This window comes from Mobula hypostoma, chromosome 3 (genome assembly GCF_963921235.1).
Source record: "Mobula hypostoma chromosome 3, sMobHyp1.1, whole genome shotgun sequence".
NCBI classification, from domain to species: Eukaryota; Metazoa; Chordata; class Chondrichthyes; order Myliobatiformes; family Myliobatidae; genus Mobula; species Mobula hypostoma.
Genome location: NC_086099.1, coordinates 42856084 through 42874069, shown reverse-complemented (window position 1 = coordinate 42874069; position 17986 = coordinate 42856084). Strand labels below are relative to the sequence as shown.

General features: G+C 40.4%; 1 protein-coding gene across 2 annotated transcripts in view; it reads left to right on the top strand.

Annotated features, from left to right (window-relative positions):
• plpp1a (phospholipid phosphatase 1a) overlaps positions 1-17986 on the top strand; it is a 110037-nt gene that overhangs the window by 11254 nt on the left and 80797 nt on the right. The gene's annotated exons all lie outside the window — the stretch shown is intronic.

Sequence of the window (17986 nt, the reverse complement as noted above, 5' to 3'; positions counted from 1 at the left end):
CAGTCCATGAGCAGGGTGGGTGTGATCCTTCATAATATTACTGACCCTTTTCTAGCACCTTTCTGTATATTCAGGTGGGTGTGTCCTTGACAGCGGCTAGGCTGATACTAGTGATGCATTGAGCAGTTTTGACTACTCGTTGTAGAGTATGGCTTGAATATTTAAGAAGTGCTGAAGGGTCAGGAAGTACTATGAGTACATGGGCTTAGCTTGATCTTTTGGCTGCTTTTTTGCTGTGGCTAATTCGCAGGGTCATTCAGCATAGAAACAGGCCCTTTAGCCCAACTGATCCAAACTAGTCCCATTTGCCAGCATTTGGCTCATAACCTTCCAAACCTTTCCTATCCATGTACCTATCCAAATGTCTTTTACAAGTTGTTGTTGTGCCTGCCTCAAACAGACCTGTTGGCCCCATGTGTAATAAATAAATATGTTGCCACTCGTGTACCTATTAAGCCTTCTCCTCTGACCATAAACCTATGGTGTCTAGTTTTTGATTCCCCAACCCTGGGGAAAGTGCTGAGTGCATTTATCCTATTTAAGCCCCTCTTGATTTTATACAGGTAATTCAGTTAAATCAAGGATGCTGGAATTGTATATTTGTGGTTGATAAATCAAAAGACAGTTGGTGCTGGAAATCTGATGTAAAACAGAAAAAGCGAGGATCAATCAGTAAGCCAGCTAGTATCTGTAGAAAGAGAAACAGTTAATGTTTTAGTGTGGAGATACCATTTCTGGTGAGAGGTTTTTGATGTGAAACATTCACTCTGTTCCTGTTCCCACGTACTGCCTGATCTGTAGATTACTTAAAACAGCATTTGTTTTTATGCAATTATGGTATTGATGATTGTGATTGGGAGAAAGTGGTGTGGGTTGGCTGAAGGTTTCGCAACTTGCTGATGATGATTTCACTATTTTTAATGTCACAAATGTTACCCACCATTTGACCGACTGAACCAGTACTTACTGGGTCTTTCTACAGCTATGGAGATGCAAGAGACTTAGATGCTGGAAACTGGACCCTGTCATTCTTACCCTGGCTACCTTTTCTCTATCTTTTAGTCTAGATGAAGGTCGTGACCCAAAATGTCAAACGTCCATTGCCCTCTGAAGGTGCTGCTAAACTTGCTGAGTTACTCCAACATTATTTCTTTGTAGCTGTAATGGGCTACTCCATTGTGAATGAAGCCCAAGACTAGAGATGTCATTAGGCTGCCCCATTCCTGGCTTGATTGCAGAGAAGGCCATTGACAAAGGATCTGAAGATCTTTGATTATCATCTAATCAACACAAGTGTCTTCCTGTATGTCAGACAAATTTCTGACTACTGGAAGTGTATCATTTCAATCATGTTTCTTATTGATCCCAGTTTGGAACTAATTTAAAAGAGAAAAAAATAATTTTAAGTCATAGTCATACTTTATTGATCCCAGGGGAAATTGGTTTTTGTTACAGTTGCACCATAAATAATTAAATAGTAATGAAACCATAAATAATTAAATAGTAATATGTAAATTATGCCAGGAAATAAGTCCAGGACCAGCCTATTGGCTCAGGGTGTCTGACCCTCCAAGGAAGGAGTTGTAAAGTTTGATGGCCACAGGCAGGAATGACTTCCTATGACGCTTTGTGTATCTCGGTGGAATGAGTCTCTGGCTGAATGTACTCCTGTGCCTAACCAGTACATTATGTAGTGGATGGGAGACATTGTCCAAGATGGCATGCAACTTAGACAGCATTCTCTTTTCAGACACCACCGTCAGAGAGTCCAGTTCCATCCTCACAACATCACTGGCCTTACGAATGAGTTTGTTTCCAGTCATCTCATCTATTCCAAACACCTTTACCAATGTGAATTTCAATATAATAAAATAATGCTAAACTCTTTAACTGATTCAAGAGAGGTATACATTTTAAATATGATTTAGATTAGAATAAACATGCAGATGAAATCAGACACTTCTATTTTATGAGAAAGCATAATCTTGCAATGGAAACTTTTTTTCCAAGATCCTAATCTTAAAAGTTCTGTACAGAATGAACAAACTTGGACAAAGAACGACTCTGGCATTATTTTTTCCAGGTGACAAGCCTAACCCATGTATGAACCTGTTGATCTGCATAATATTTCTCCGTGTCCATTTTTGTTTTGATCATACAATCCACATCAGAACATGTGCTGTGCATTTGCCAAAAGTGATTTGTTTTTCCTGCACCAGTCCTTGTATTGTAAGTATGTTTTTACAGGACTGAATTATTGAATTATCCTATATTCAGGGTTTCTCACGTATGTGGAACCACTTCCTTCAAGGTGCCCACAGTAGCATAGCATACAGTAGGAGTTCGGAGTTCAGTTCTAAGACCTTCTGTAAGGAGTTTGTACGTTCTCCCTGTGAATGTGTGGATTTCCTCTGGGTGCTCTGGTTTCCTCCCACAGTCCAAAGACAGACCAGTTATTGTATTAGTTATTGTAAATTGTCCTACAATTAGGCTAGGGGTGTTGAGGTGGAAGGGCCCATTCTGTGCTGCATCTCTAAATAAAATAAAAATAAAATTCTTTAAAAAATTACGATTGAATCTTGTGATTTGGTAGAGCCTGTCTTTGTAGAGCCTTGTGGCTCCTCAATCCTGCCTGTTGCTTTTCCCCCCCCCCCCCCTGCATCCCAAAGGTGTACTTGGAGGTTATTTGCCTGCAGGAAATTGCCCCTGAGTATATGCAAGTACCAGGAGAATAAAAGGACCAACTGATGGTCACAGAAAAAGTGAAGGGAGGAGGTGTTTGGATTGCTCTGTTGGGAGGTGTTATGGACTCAATGGACTGCTTCTATGCCATGCTAAGTAAATATTCACTTGCATTCTGAGGATTTCCTCTGAACTTTAAAACTTTCTTTTAAATTTTATTTTTATTTGGATAAGGAATTCACAATTATCATGTACTTTTTTCACACATATAACCTTTTCCATTTTTTTATATGTATAAAACTACAATTATTTATACATTCTTAAGTACACATTGAGATGATATAAAAGGAAAATAAACATTTAAATAGATAATTATGTACTGTGGTAAATCTAACCTATTAGGCTAAGTAATGAAGTTAGTTGTTAAGAAAAATGGTAATAATAGTCATTGTATAGCTGCTTTCCATACCACGGTTTTATTATTTTCAAATGTATACACTCACATCCTGTAGGGTTCTAAGTCCAATGATCATTATCTGACTCATTCAAATTCCCATTCTTCATTGCCACATGTTTCAATTGTATAAATAATCAAAAATGGCACAAACATTCTCCTAGACATAGAACAGTACAGCATAAGAAATGGCTCTTTGGCCCATGATGCCAATTTATTATTATCAAATGGCAATTAAACTAATCCTTTCTGCCTACAAAATGTCCATATCCTTCTATTTCCTGCACATTCATGAGCTGGAGTTGCTTGGGCAGGGGTTTGGTATCCAGTCCAATAGGTCAGGGGATGGGACAGTTGGTGTACATGTAGGTGCAATGTGTGGAGTCTGTGAAGAAGGATAGGCAGTTGATAAAGAAAAATTGTAGTCAGTGCGATGGGTTGAAGTGTGCCTATTTTAATGCAAGCAGTATCAGTAACAAGGGTGATGAACTTAGAGCATAAGTAAGTACATGAAACTATGACATTGTGGTCATTACGGACACTTGGCTGTCACAAGGGCAGTTATGGCTGCTGGATGTTCTGGGGTTTAGATGTTTCAAAAGGAACAGGGAAGGAGATAAAAGAGGTGGTGTGAGTGGTGTCATGGACCACTCATCAGGGATAATATCACAGCTGCAACAAACAATGACATGGAGGAAGTGACTACTGCGTCATTGTGGGCCAAAAATAGGAAGGGAGCAATTCCTCTATTGGGAGTGTTTTATAGACTCCACAGTAGCAACAGGGACAGCAAGGAACAGATTGGAAGGTAGATTTTGGAAAGGTACAAAAATGACAGGGTCGTTGTCATGGGGGACTCAACTTCCCTAATATTGATTAGCACCTCTTCGTGCAAAAGGTCTGGATGGGATGGAATCTGTTAGGGATGTCCGGGACGAATTCCTGACACAATATGTAGACAGACTGACTAGAGGAGAGGTTAAGTTGGATTTGGTGCGAGGCAATGAAGCAGATCAGGTGTCTGACCTCTCAGTAGGAGAGCATTTCGGAGACAGTGACTACAACTCCCAGACCTTTACTATAGCTGCTATTAGTCAGGAATTGGGGAGTATGTGAGGAACAGATGTACTCAGGAAAATGCACAACAGAAATCGAGATTACTTAGGAAGCACTTGCTGGGGGTTCTGGATAGGTTTGTCCCATTGAGGCAGGGAAAGGATGGTAGGGTGAAGGTCCCATAGTTGATAAGAGGTGTGAAACATCCTGTCAAGAGGAAGAAAGAAGCTTAAAGACCACAGACAGAACTGCTGTAGGAACTCAGAAGGTCAGGCAGCATCTGTGGAAATGGAACAGTTAAAATGTCATGCTGAGACCTTACTTCAGGACTGGAAAGGAAGGGGAAAGGGGAAGGAAGATAGCCAGAAGGTGATAGGTGAAACCAGGTCGGTAGGAAGGATAAAGGGCTGGAGAGCAAGAAAGCTGATAAGAGAGGAGAGTGGCCTAGAGAACCCAGGGACAGGTGATAGGCAGGTGTGAAGAATACTTAAAATTTAAGAAGCAAGAATCCAACAGAAGGAATGAGGCTTTGCTGGATGCACTAGATAAAGCTGAGTGCTCACATACAATGGTTAGACAAGGGCAGAGCGAGAGAGTGAATACGCATGAATCTGCTCTCCACCTCTTTCCTGACTTCCATGCAGCGAAGTGCAGGTACAGTAATGGAGTTTAGGACATGCTGTTGTTACTACAGTATTGATTTTCTACAGACTAGCCAGCTAACCCTCGATGTGTTCTGGCTTTGATCTTTCCGGTATTTAACCACGGGAAGGGCTTGACAATCAGGTGTTGGATATCTTTCTGAACGTGTGATACAAGTCATATGCAATGGTTGAAAAACGTAGGGCTGAGTTGAATTACTGTGCATGCTAACCACAACCTTGTATACATGAATGTTGTTATCACAAAGAGGGATTGTTGATGAAGGGGGCAAGGCGCTGATTATAGGAAGAGCTTTAGAGGCGATAGAACAGCCTTCAGTAGATGTGCTCCGTGTATGAGGGATTGATTGTGGGCAAGCCCATGGACCTTCACAACAATAAAGGACTAGTGCAATTGTCACTCATGCCAAATTCTACAAAGGGTATAGATAAAGATTTTATGATTTTGATTGTAGTCTTTTTTTTGAGTGTAATGAAGAAAGAGAAAAGCTCATTAAAGGAATTTGTGAAATTACTTTCATCCTGTGAAACTCAATAAGATGTTTTTGTACTGAGATTGAAATGCAGAAGTTTCCCCCTCTTTCCAGATTCTCCTGGGGGAGGGGAGTGTGATAGACAATGAGTTAAGATCACCAGAGACCACGTTAGGAGGTGAAGAAGGAAAACAGAATAATGTGAAGTGTTGCATTTAAGGCGATCATATGTAAAGGGACAGCACACTTTTAATGGGAGGACCATTGATAGTGTTGGTGTGCACGCCAGGTGAGAGTGTGTAAGTTCAAAGGAGATGTGTAGGGCAAGGTTTTTTACACAGAGTGGTGGGTGCCTGAAATGTGCGACCAGGTTGGTGGTGGCCCACAGACAACTAGGACAGAAGCATTGAAGGGGCTCTTACATAGGCACTTGAATGTGCAAGACATTGGAGAATATGGACATTGTGTAGGCAGAGGGATTAGTTTTGTTGGGTATTTGAAGACCAAGAAGGGGGCATGAGAAGGCCTTGGCAAGTAGGGTAAAGGAAAACCCCAAGGCATTCTTCAATTATGTGAAGAACAAAAGGATGACAGGAGTGAAGGTAGGACTGATTAGAGATAAAGGTGGGAAGATGTGCCTGGAGGCTGTGGAAGTGAGCGAGGTCCTCAATGAATACTTCTCTTTGGTATTCACCAATGAGAGGGAACTTGATGATGGTGAGGACAATATGAGTGAGGTTGATGTTCTGGAGCATGTTGATATTAAGGGAGAGGAGGTGTTGGAGTTGTTAAAATACATTAGGACGGATAAGTCTCCGGGGCCTGACGGAATATTCCCCAGGCTGCCCCACGAGGCAAGGGAAGAGATTGCTGAGCCTCTGGCTAGAATCTCTATGTCCTTGTTGTCCACGGGAATGGTACCAGAGGATTGGAGGGAGGTGAATGTTGTCTCCTTGTTCAAAGAAGGTAGTAGGGATAGTCTGGGTAATTATAGACCAGTGAGTCTTACGTCTGTGGTGGGAAAGCTGTTGGAAAAGATTCTTAGAGGTAGGATCTATAGGCATTTAGAGTATCATGGTCTGATCAGGGACAGTCAGCATGGCTTTGTGAAGGGCAGTTCGTGTCTGACAAGCCTGATAGAGTTCTTTGAGGAGGTGACCAGGCATATAGATAAAGGTAGTGCAGTGGATGTGATCTATATGGATTTTAGTAAAGCATTTGACAAGGTTCCACATGGTAGGCTTATTCAGAAAGTCAGAAGGCATGGGATCCAGGAAGTTTGGCCAGGTGGTTTCAGAATTGGCTTGCCTGCAGAAGGCAAAGGGTCGTGGTGGAGGGAGTACATTCAGATTGGAGGATTGTGACTGGTGGTGTCCCACAAGGATCTGTTCTGGAACCTCTACTTTTCGTGATTTTTATTAACAACCCGGATGTGGGGGTAGAAGGGTAGGTTGGCAAGTTTGCAGACGACACAAAGGTTGGTGGTGTTGTAGATAGTGTAGAGGATTATCAAAGATTGCAGAGAGACATTGATAGGTTGCAGAAGTGGGCTGAGAAGTAGCAGATGGAGTTCAACCCGGAGAAGTGTGAGGTGGTACACTTTGGAAGGACAAACTCCACGGCAGAGTACAAAGTAAATGGCAGAATACTTGGTAGTGTGGAGGAGCAGAGGGACCTGGGGGTACATGTCCACAGATCCCTGAAAGTTGCCTCATAGGTAGATAGGATAGTTAAGAAAGCTTACGGGGTGTTTGCTTTCATAAGTCGAGGGGTGGAGTTTAAGAGTCGCGAGGTAATGATGCAGCTCTATAAAACTCTGGTTAGGCCACACTTGGAGTACTGTGTCCAGTTCTGGTCGCCTCACTATAGGAAGGATGTGGAAGCTTTGGAAAGGATACAGAGGAGATTTACCAGGATGCTGCCTGGTTTAGAGAGTATGCATTATGATCAGAGATTAAGGGAGCTAGGGCTTTACTCTTTGGAGAGAAGGAGGATGAGAGGAGACATGATAGAGGTGTACAAGATATTAAGAGGAATAGATAGAGTGGATAGCCAGCGCCTCTTCCCCAGGGCACCACTACACAATACATGAGGACATGGCTTTAAGGTAAGGGGTGGGAAGTTGAAGGGGGATATTAGAGGAAGGTTTTGTTACTCAGAGAGTGGTTGGTGCGTGGAATGCACTGCCTGAGTCAGTGGTGGAGGCAGATACACTAGTGAAGTTTAAGAGACTACTGGACAGGTATATGGAGGAATTTAAGGTGGGGGGTTATATGGGAGGCAGGGTTTGAGGGTCAGCACAGCATTGTGGGCCGAAGGGCCTGTACTGTGCTGTACTATTTTATAACTACAGATTACTTTGAAGTGAATTCAGTGATGAAAGAGTGATGGACCATAGTGTTGCGGTGCAAATATAAAACAATTCAGATGCTGGAAATCTGATAAAACAAAAACTGCTAGAGTATACATAGCAGATCAGGCAGCATCTGAGGACAGAAAGAGTGACATTTCAAATCAGTCCCCACCTTTCATCAGATCAAGAAAAAGCAAGAAGCACATGAGTGTTAAGAGGCAAGGGAGGAAGAGAAGAAAGAAGTACTCTTACTTTATTTTTAGCTTTCTGAAGATCAGTGGTGTTTGTGAAAGTGGTTGTATGAACAATAGCAGGTCAAAAAGCAGCCTGCAATCAGATATTAAAGCTTGCAATTTTTTTATTAAACCAAATAACGTTCTGTAATTCTAACCTGTTACCCAAACAAGCAAAACCAAAAAACAAGTTTTAAATTCTGCTTAATTTTTAAGGTGCAAAGAAATACAATGGCATTTGATTTACACTGGGATCGAGTGGTTTTAACCATTAGGCCTGACCAACATTATAGATCAGTGTCAGACTGCAGAAGCAGGAAAACCACTAAATGCTTCATTTCAAAATAAAAATAAATTGCTAATGCGAGAATTATAAATGTTACCAGCATTGTAACACTTTAGATTGTTCACTATTGTCTGGTAGAAACTTGTTAAAGTGGTGGGAACTGTCCACAGGCAACAGTCCCGAGGCAAGTTCCCAGTAGAAGGACAGCAGATAGCAAAGTGTGACTCCTTTTGAGCTGTAAGGACATATTTGCTCCTTGACTCTTAAAGCTTGTCTGCATTTGGCAGCTACATGTGACGCTGAGGAATACTAAACAAGCATTGTCTGCTGACACATTTCACAATTGGATTCTTAAAGTGATTTAGGACTTTCCATTAGCATTAGGGTTCCATGTAGCACACATCTAAGTTGCTGGTGAACGCAGCAGGCCAGGCAGCATCTCTAGGAGGAGGTACAGTCGACGTTTCGGGCTGAGACCCTTCATCCTTGATGTGTGTTGCTTGAATTTCCAGCATCTGCAGAATTCCTCGTGTTTAGGGTGCCATGTAGTGCTGGGACCAACCCTGATGTAGGTTGGCACAGAGCGTGTCAATGCTAAGTTGCTGCCTGAGTAAAGAATGACTCGTACGCTCCCACACTTCACTATTTTAACACATGCGAAACCGAGGCAACTTTATTTTGTGGTTAACTGGAGTGATGTTTATACTATAATAATGTGTGACAGCGTGGTTCTGTTGTTGGGTTATGTCTGTTTAAAACTTGCAGGTGATTTTAATAAGGGAATAAGAAGTTTGTCTTTGCACATCCTGACAGGTTGACTAAATTCGTTCCCGATTAGATTGCAGAGACAGTTTGAGCTAAGCTGCCTCGAACCAATCAAACTCCAAAACCAGATGTTGAACCTCAAAAGTTGTTGAAGTAGAGTCGAAGGTTCAGGTCACGGCAGTAATTAACTCCAAAGTGTTTGTTCAGGTGCTTACGTGGAATTCTTAATGCAGCGAGAAAAATCTACATTTTTTTTAATGCGTGCAATCACCACCTAGCAGTAACAGAAGTCCTGTTATGCTGTAACCAACCACACTTAACTTTCCAACTTATTTGTAGTTATCTTTTAATATTTCATATTTATGAATGATTCTCTCCATTGAGCAACACTGAATATCTTGTAACTTGGAATAAGATCAACATTCATTTCCTTTATATATGGAGATGTACAAAGTGACCTGTTTTTGTTGACATTTTTGCCAATCATTCATTTAGCCAGTGTTAGCACCATCGGCTGCAGTCTGACAACGGCTTGTAATGCTGGTCAAGCCAAATAGTTTAACCACTCAATCCAAATGAAAAATGATTTGTCATTAAGTTTCTGTGCATCTTACTAATTAAGCAGTATTAAAGACGTTTTGTTGTCTCGTTATTATTTTGGGTAGCAGTTTAGAGTTAGAGAAAATTGTATGTGTGGTTTAATGAAAAACTTTAACCTTTAGTATCTGATTAAGGTCCCTGTAGAAGTAGTCTACGATCAGTTCAGTGTTCCCACTGCCACCACAGCCAAAAAAAAATCTTCCATCCTGTGGTGTTTGACATTAAAGAAATCAGTTCATGAGAACAGAATACTTCCCTTCCAGAATGCTGCAGCTGGCATGGAAATTAATTTCAAATTTTTTCTTATAACGAAGGGACTTTGAGAAATTAATTTCTCCAAATTGCCAGGAAGAGTCATATTTAAAAAAGTTCATCATCAGGACATCAATATTTCATTTCAAAAGTATATCAGTTTGTTATTCATTAAGGAAATCTTTAGCCATGTTTTCTGAACAATAAGCTGCTCAGTGTGGAGAAATTCAACTTCATTCTATGGGAGGATCTTGTTGCTACATCCAATACACTAAGTAAAAATCTCCAGTGTATTCACCATCGCATGCACTCAACAGTTTAGTTTTACCGCTCGTGTCAACAAATCGGTTCCAGGTGAGCACAAACTGCCAGCTATGTCTCCTTTATAAGATAATTAGACATAAGTTGGTTACCAATCAGTCAAAGTGGCTGAAATATCCCATCTGGAATCAATTTTATTGCAATGCAATGATGTTCAGTAAGGAGAAAACTTCTATTAGTAGCTAGTGTTGGAAAGAAAAGGCAAATTAGCCTAAGGGAGATGCATGACCAAATGCGAGCAGGCAAAAGGTTAATGGAATAAATAAGGTACTTTTACACTGTAAAGGGTCCAGAACAAAACTATGGGAATGTACTTCTACAATTAAGGGAAGTAATTTTTTTTTTAGAGATGTATTCAGGAAGTTGGTGTATACTTGATCTGCACAAAAATGGAGTTAAGCTCATTTATAGTTATTGTTTATTACATTCTAAATGTAAAGTATGGGAAATAACAAATACAATTCACCTCAATCTAGGCACAACCATAAATGAAAAAACGAAAGTGATTGATGTAATAGGGAGAACCATAGGGAGAAACTCATTTTTCACATAATGTTGTTCTCAGTTTAGGTTCCTTTTTGTTTGTTCCACTTCCAATAGGGTTATTTTAGGGCAAGAATCAGAATCATGATTAGTTTTAATAACATTGATATATTTATTTATTGAGATACAATGCGGAATAGACCCCTCTGCCCCCTTCGAGCTGCGCCGCCCAGTAAACCCCAATCTAACCCTAGCCTAATCACGGGACAATTTACAATGACCAATTAGCCTACCAACCGGTATGTCTCTGGACTATGGGGGGAAACTGAAACACCCGGAGGAAACCCATTTGTTCACAGGGGGAATGTACATGCAAACTTCTTACAGACTGTTGTGAGATATGCTGTGATATCTCTTAACTTGTGGCAGTACATAATTTAAAAACTAAATAACAATAGGATATATATATATATATTTTAAAAAATTAAGAAAGCAGTGCAGAAAGAGAGCAGAAGAAAATTGTGAGGTAGGTTCCATGGGTTCTGTGTCCATTCAGAAGTCTGATGGCCGAGGAGAAGAAACTGTTGTCGAAATGTTGAGTGTGTGTTTTCAGGCTTCTGTACCTCCTCCTCGATGGTAGCAATGAGAAGAGGGCTTGTCCTGGGTGATGACAGATACTGCCTTTTTGAAGGATCACCTTTTGAAAGTGTCCTCGATGCTGGGAAGGCCAGTGCTCATGATGGAACTGGCTGAGTTTACAACTTTTTGCAGCTTATTTCGATCCTGTGCTGTAGCCCCCTCCCCTTACCAGATGCTGATGCAACCAGTTAGAACGCTCTCCATGGTACATCTGTAGAAATTTGTGGAAGTCTTTGGTGACATACCAGTTCTCCTCTAATGAAATATAATTGCTGTCATGCCTTCTTCGTAATTGCATCAGTATGTTGGACCCAGGGTAGAGCTTCAGAGATGTTGACACTTAGAAACTAGAAACTGCTCACCCTTTCCACTGCTTGATGAGGACTGTTGTGTGTTTCCCTGACTTTCCTTTTCCTGAACTCCAAATCCAATTCCTTGGCCTTCTTGACGTTGAGTGCAAGGTTGTTGTTGCAATACCACTCAAACAACTGATCTTATATCACTGCTGTACACCCCCTCCTCACCATCTGAAATCTTGCCAACAATAGTTGTGTCATCAGCAAATTTATAGTTGGCGCTGGAGTTGTGGCTAGCCACACAGTCATGGGTGTAGTGAGAGTAGAACAGTTAGATACGCATGCATTCTTGAGTGCACCTATGTTGATAGGCAGCAAGGAGGAGATATTATTTCCAAACTGCACTGATGGTGGCCTCCTGGTGAGGAAGTCGAGGATCCAGTTGCAGAGGAAGGTACAAGCCCAGGTTTTGGAGCTTGTTGATTAGAACTGAGGGTATGATTGTGTTGGACACTGAGCTGTAGTCAATAAATAGCAGCCTGAGGTAGGTATTGCTCTTGCCCAGGTGATCCAAGCCCGAGTGGTGAGCCAGTGGGATGGTATCTGCTCCAGACCTATTGTGGCAATAGGCAAATTGCAGTAGCTTTAGGTCCTTGCTTAGGCAGGAGTTGATTCTGGCCTTGACCAGCCTCTCAAAGCACTTCATCACCGTAGATGTGAGTGCAACTGGGTGATAGTCATTGAGGCAGCTCCCCCTGCTCTTCTTGGGCACTTTTGAAGCAGGTGGAAATCAAAAACAAAACTAAAATGTTAGAATAGAGTAATAGTATCATAACAGACTAAAAATCACTGCAAAATCATAAGTAACTGAAAAGAGAAAACAAGTCGTTGATTTGGAGGCTCTGAAGAAAAGTGTGAGAGGGAGGGTAAATTTGGTGGTAGTGGAATTGCAGCCCAGTTTACGCCCTTCTTGATTGAAATAATTGAAAATTAGCTAACAGAAATAGAGAATAAACACAAGTAAAGGGAAAGATTTGGGAAAGGGATAAATGAAAAAATTAAGTAAATAAGTACAAAGGGATTGGATAATTATGTCTGCAGGCAGGAGCAAGCATGAACAAATTAGGATATAAACACCTACAATGGTTGTTACATAGGCTTACATACAACATTTTGGACCAGTGGAAATGGTCCAGAAGAGTTATATGGAAACTATTATTACTATTTTTCTTAACAACTAATACCATTACTTAGCCTAATAGATTAGAATTACCACAGTACATAATTATCTATTTAAGTGTCTAATTTCCTTTTATATCATCTCAATGTGTACTTAAGAATGTATAAATAATTATAGTTTTATACATATAAAAAAATGGAAAAGGTTATATGTGCGAAAAAAGTACATGATATTTGTGAATTCCTTATCCAAATAAAAATAAAATTAAAAAAAAAGAAAATTAGCTAACAGGGACATGATATAAACTCCAGATTTTCAATTACTTTTGCTTGTCTTGGGGCATTCGTTAGCATTAAGGATGACAGTACAGTACACATTTTCCACTGTTTACTGGAATCAAGATGTCCCTGAATCATTGATAAATTCTGAAGTGTAAGCCATCTTTTGCAATGTTAAGGATGGAGCACAATGCTGAGTAAAGGGATAGAGAGATATTATCAATTTCCCTCGGGGTCAATAAAGTGTGACTATGACTATTATCTGCTTCCCCTTCCAAAAATACTTGGTAAAGAACCATTTGATGATTAAACTACAGATAGACTACTAGAATTAAAATGAAGAAGTATTGCTTCACAGTTTGTCATGAGGGGTAGTTTTTGCTCTGGGATTGAGGAGTATAATGATAACCCAATTTTTAATTTCTGTTGAAGTGACTAGAACATAAATTTGATAGAGTTGTAAGATGCACAACTGTTTTCAGTATTATCCATTATATGCTTTCTCATCCAAAGTAACTGAATTTGAGTCTGGTGGTCCTCGTGTGGATGCCATGTAGCTTCCTCCCTGATGGAAGTGAGACCAGCAGTCCATGAGCAGGGTAGGTGGAATCCTTCCTGATGTAACTGGACCTTTCTGGCAGTTTTCTGTATATGTTTCCTTGATGGTGTGTATAGTCATAGTCATACTTTATTGATCCTGGTGGAAATTGGTTATGCAGGTGCCGGTGATGCATTGGGCAATTTTGACTACCCACTGCACATGCCTTCCTGTTTGCCACAGTACAGTTTCCGTACCATGCAGTGATGCAACTTGTTAAGAAGCTCTCTGTTGTTCATCTGTAGAATGACGTGAGTATGAACGTGCATAGTACTCCTCAGAAAGTAGTGGCACTGGTGAGCTTTCCTGACAGTGTAGGATATGTTCTGGGACCATGAGAAGTTGTGTGAGATGTGTACTCCTAGGAGTTTGAAACTGCTCTCAGTTTCCTCTGCTGTGGTGCTGATGTAGAGAGGGATGTGAGTTTTCCTGAAGTCGATAACCATCTCCTTTGTCTTATTGACATTAAGGAAGAGGTAATTTGCCTGGCTCCAGGCCTCGAGCTCTTCTGCCTCCTCTCCATAGGTCGTTATGTGCATAAACGCCCATGTATAAATTAGCTTTTTGTAATTGTATCATAATACATTACAAACATGACAAATACAATAGCTTAAATTAACATAAATTATACATAATTTTTGTGACAAACCAAAAAGCAAATATTACATCTCTGAAAAAGGAAAGAAATCTTAATACTCCATAATTGAAAATAGCATTGTCTTAGTGACACAGCCTCAAAATTAAGGGGCAACCCTTTAGAACAGTGGTAAGGAGGAATTTTTTTAGCCAGAGAGTAGTGAATCTGCAGAAACTGTGGTGGAGATCAAGTCTGTGCATATATTTAACACGGAAGCTGATTGTTCCCTGATTGGTCAGGGCATCAAAGGATATGGTGACAAGGCAGGTGTATGGGGTTGAGTGGGATCCGGAACCAGCCATGATGGAATAGTGGCACAGACTTGATGGGCTGAATGGCCTAATTCTGCTCCTATGTCTTATGGTCTTACGGACTAGTAGTATGTAAACATGCACACAAAATTTTGATCTCTGTAAGAACAGTGTATTTATTGACTATCTGTTATACTGTGTTTTTGCAAAACTTAAGAACTTTAATTATTTCCTTTAAATTTAGAACTTCCCTAAAAGGTTGTGAGCTAAAATATTGGCATTAAAAGTAACATCAGTAATCTGTGTGGTGCCATTGAATAAATTGGCAGGGCATGACTATTAGGTCTGCAATGTAATGCTTTATTCCATGCAACCTATAATCAGAAACGGAGATGAGTCTGCAAGCAGTATAATTAATCTCAATTCTCTTGTGTTTCATGAAGTGAAGTCTGCCGAAACCCTGACTCCTGAATGTTTTCCAGCGTACCGTTTGCATGTAAATATTGGGTGTTGACTGGAAAGGGTCTGATTTTCTTTTTCCCACATGGTCATTAAAAGCCTTTTGTTATAGTTTACACGTAAATGTTGGAAACTTAGAACTCTTTTTATATAATACTATGCAATACATAAATGAATGTAATCAAAATCCAGATTGTTAAATATGTAGTTCCTATTGTAACTTTTCCTGAATCATAGAACATGGAAATTGGCCACATGACTCACTATCCTTGCCTGTCAGTGAGCACCCACTTCTATTAACCCGGTATAACATACAATATCTGTGTCCTGCTTGCCCATGATTTGTGTGTGAAAGTACCCATACATATGATTTTGACAGTGCCCTTATCCAACAGTAGCACAGGCCATTCACGAAGAAGTTAACCTTTACATGTGTATGAGGTCATCTTTGGTATAACTCGGAAGATATCTGAGGATCTGGAGTTCACCATCCGAAGCATGCATTACCTGGCCCCAACTCCAGATTGCCTTCTCACCAGCCTGATCCTTGATCACAAACTTTTTCTCTCTTTTAAGGATTGAGAAAAAGTAAATAAAGAAAAAGATAGACAGCAGAATTTGCATTTGGAACTGCTAATGTAGTCCAAGGTCTGGGGACGTGCTGTACTCATTGTGTAGAGTTGATGCCAAGATGAACAAAATTTCTTGGAAATGGGAAATATGTTTTTCTAGGTCAACAGTAAAATGAAGAAATATATGATGCACAAATGATGTTAGCAGGAGGTGAAGATAGCAGAGCTGGAACTCTACAGGATCATACAACGTGGCTTTCGCAGATTTCTTTGCACGAATATTGCCAGATTTTTTTGCCTATCCTTAATTGTCCCAAGATTGAATGGCATGCTAAGCCATTTGGAGAATAATACCCGTGGATTGCCCTTTATCTAAATTCAACACTGGTTAAAGGGAATAAACTTCCTTCCTGAGACCAAACAGATTCTGCAGGAGCCAGAAATCTTGAACAACACACAAAATACTGGAAGAACTCAGCAGGTCTGGCAGCATTTAAGGAGGAAAATGAAAAATCAGCATTCCGGTTAGATCCTGATGAAGAGTCCCTGCCTGAGATGTCAACGCTTCATTTTCTTCCAGAGATATTGCCTGACCTGCTGAGTTCATCTTGCATTTTGTGTGTATTGCTCTAACTTTCTTCCCAAAAGACTTCTTTACAACACTCCATTATGGGCATTTTGACCTTGCATTCCAAATTTAATTAAGTGTATTTAAATACTTAGTTGCTGCTGTGAGATCTAAAGCAACTCTGAATTATCAGTTTCACTACACACACCAAATTTGAGGAAATCTGCGCAAAATGCTGGAGGAACTCAGCAAATCAGGCAGCATCTATGGAAGGGAATAAACAGTTGATTTTTCAGGCCAGGGTCCTTGATCAGGACTGGAAAGGAAGGAGGCAGAATCCAAAATAAGAAGGTGTGGGTTGAAGAAGGAGAACAAGCTGGCAGGTGATAGGTGAGACCAACTGAGTGAGAAGGTGGGTGATTGGGAGAGAGGGAATGAAGAAAAAAGCTGGGAGGTGATAGGTGGAGGATGTAAAGGGTTGGAGAAGAAGAAATATGATGGGAGAGGAGAGTAAGAAAGGGAAGGAGGAGGAAGAGGTAAAGAGAAGGGGTGAGGGGGGAACCAGAATGTGGAATAGAAAAACAGAGAAGAGGGAGGGGGGGAGAAATTATCGGAATTTAGAGAAATTGTGGCTCATGCCATCAGGTTGCATGCTAGCCAGATGGAATATGAGGTGTGGTGGAAAATGATAGAAATCAAGATTCCCAGCATCTGCAAACTCTGTTGTGTTTTCGGAAATCTGTTGATTCATGTTTTAAAACGGGAATGATTTTTCCTCAGACTTTAGCCAAATAGTTGTATATCTTTGTACTTGTTTGTCTTGTGTCTCTACCAGATAAAACTGTTCCCCCTACACGGTTCAATGAATGCTGTAGCAGTGTTTGTGAAACCAAACTATGATAGTTTTTATGTAAACATGCACCATGAAGTTTGCTTCCTGTTGTTATGTGGTCAGCCTTTGGCCACATAAATTTTGAACAAAAATTAGATATAATTACTAAATGATGTTAAAACTGAAGGAAGCAACTGGGAATCTTAAAGACTGGTATCATGGATGTTTAAATGATTATCGGTTGTGCCATTGCAACTTGAACTATCATTGTTACAAAGCTCAAAGTAAATTTATTATCAAAGTACATATATGTCACCATACTGTACACTATTCTGGGATTTGTTTACATGTGGACACTCATAATAGAAACATAAAAGAGTTCTATGGAAGAACTGCATACACCAGAGATGGATAAACACCCCATGTGTCAACAACAATTTTGCAAGTACAAAAAAAGAAAAAATTATTAATTTATATTGAGTACTATGATTGCAGAGTCCTCGGAAGTCAATCTAACACAGGGGTTCCCAACCATTTTAATGCCATAGACTCCTACCATTAACTGAGGAGTCTATGTTCCCAATCAGGAGCCCCTGATTTAAATGACATATTTTTGTGAAGAGGAAATGCTTTCCTACTGCACGGGGTAAAAAACTTACAGCATCTCCCTACACAAATGAGAAAAAATCTGCGGATGCTGGAAATCCAAACAACACACACAGACTGCTGGAGGAACTCCAGAATACAGATGGAAATTGATGGAAAAGAATACAGTCGATGTTCTGAGCCGAAACCCTTCAGCAGGACTGGAGAGAAAAAGGTGAGGAGTAGATTTAAAAGGCGGGTGGGGGGGGGGGGGTGGAGAAACACAAGGTGATAGGTGAAACCGGGAGGGGGAGTGATGAAGTAAAGAGCTGGGAAGTTGATTGATGAAAGTGGTACAGGACTGGAGAAGGGGGAGTATAATGAGATCTCCCTATCTTAGTTCATGAGCATGCGTGCTTTGAGCAATTTAGAATAACATTAGCGGAGACTTTTAGGTACAAACTTACACTT